This window comes from Frankliniella occidentalis, unplaced genomic scaffold (genome assembly GCF_000697945.3).
Source record: "Frankliniella occidentalis isolate FOCC.00 unplaced genomic scaffold, Focc_3.1 Scaffold43, whole genome shotgun sequence".
NCBI classification, from domain to species: Eukaryota; Metazoa; Arthropoda; class Insecta; order Thysanoptera; family Thripidae; genus Frankliniella; species Frankliniella occidentalis.
Window position 1 is genome coordinate 1,070,632 of NW_026267173.1, and position 1,909 is coordinate 1,072,540.

Here is a 1,909-nt window from a genome sequence, read left to right on the forward strand (position 1 = left end):
TATTGTAGTGCAGACTGCTCAGAGAAATAAATGCGAAGGGTCTTGGGGTCTTGGGAATACCATACGTCTCGAATAATTACACAAGTCAGCGAAAATGAAGAATTCGCGCGTCCGATTTGGCGCGTCGAGCGGTGGTCGGGAGATTGATTGGTTCAGGTTCGCCGAACCTCTAACTCGCCGCTGCCGCGCTACCCGAGCTGAGAGGCTGGAAGCGGTGGGCGTGCGAGCCTGCGGGGGTGTAGGTGTAGGGTCAGGAGCCCCACGGTGTCTTTAGGCTTGGCGAGGGGGTTAAGGTAACGCGAAGGTAACCGCCCCCGCAGCCGCATCACGTCGGCTGGTAAAGCCCGTGCGTTGGGCGTTGAAACAGAACACCCCGGGCTCGAGGGGCGCGGCGAGGGCGTGTCTTATTTTATTTTTCAGAATTAAACCTCGTGTATATAGTCTTGTGCTATGAATAACAGTTTTCCATTGTACTGTCAGTCGTACTTTATTTTTGACGGTCGCGGGATATGCACCGAAATTGTGCATAGAATTTACGCGCGTCATCAGACATCATGCATATGGTATGGATGAGATGTGCACACAAGGGTTCGGGTGCGAGAGGCGGAGGGGGCGGAGGGGCGATGCATCTGCCGGCAAGCGTAGCGTTATGCGAACTTGGTTCGAAGGCGGAGGGGGCGGAGGGGCGATGCATCTGCCGGCAAGCGTAGCGTTATGCGAACTTGGTTCGAACCGACAGGCAACCATGCCGCGCCCCCACCCCACCCCGCTACGCCGCCAGCCCTCCAACAACTCGAGTTCGAGTGCCTCGCGAGTGCGCGCGGGCGGGTCTTGTGTTACACGCGCGCGCCCGCGACCAGACCCGAGGCTTATTCGAGAAACTCGATATTTTGGCGCGCGCAGATGGAGATGGAATAGGAATTGGGTTCGGGCTGCGCGCGCGCGCCTCGGCGTTTCCAAAGAGAGGGAGGTGGGCGGGCGGGGCGGACGCATCGACAGGTTTAATGCAAGTTGTCGAGTCAAGCCCGCATCAAAAGCCTCGATTCTCCAACATAGGCTGCGGATGAAAAACGCCGTAACCGCACAGGAGCGCGCGCAGCGTGTCGTCCTGACTAATTCGACTCATTTTCTGTAAAAGTGCCAATTAATTTGAATTTGTTGAATTTGTAACTACTCAAGGCACCACAGTGCGACCGTAGCGGTGCAGCCCGGGCGTGGCGGTGCAAAAGGACGCGGTTTTCGGCGCGTCGCCGAGGGGAACATTTACCTCGGCTATTGAGACGAAAACTTTTCCGTATTGCCTGCTGCTCGTGCTGCGCTCTGTCGTCGCCCCCTTCCTCTCTCCCTCCTCCAGGTGGGCATACGGCGCGCGTATAGAGACTCCATGTTTATAACTTGTCACCGTCACCCGTAGCGCGGCTGCAGCAGCAGCGGCGGCGGCAGCGGCATCGCAAACTTGTTGTTTTATTTTCGTTCCTCTCGCTTCCATTCGCTTGCCGCTTCGCTCTCCATTCAACCCCCTCTTCGCAACTCTTCGCTCCTTATTCCTTTTTCTCCGCGCCGATCCCTTTCACACGCGCGTCTGCTGCTGGTGTTCGCCCGCCCCGCCCCAACGGCCCTCCTGCCTTGTGTCACCGCCACCGCCGCCGCCGCTGCTGCTGCGAGTGCTAAGTGTTATATTTCTCTACGCGCGCTTTCGCTTCTTATGAGGCGTGCAAATCATTTTACAGGCCCCCGCGCGCAGGCCCACGCAACCTCGCCCCACTCCACCCTACCCCGCCGCCAGGGCCTACGAGGGCTGTGCGGCGGGGCGGCACTTGAAAAACGAAGATCCAGGGACACTTTATTCGCTCGGCTTCAGGGGTAGGCGAAGGGAACGACGCTCCCCGCTCCCCCGCTCTCACTCTGC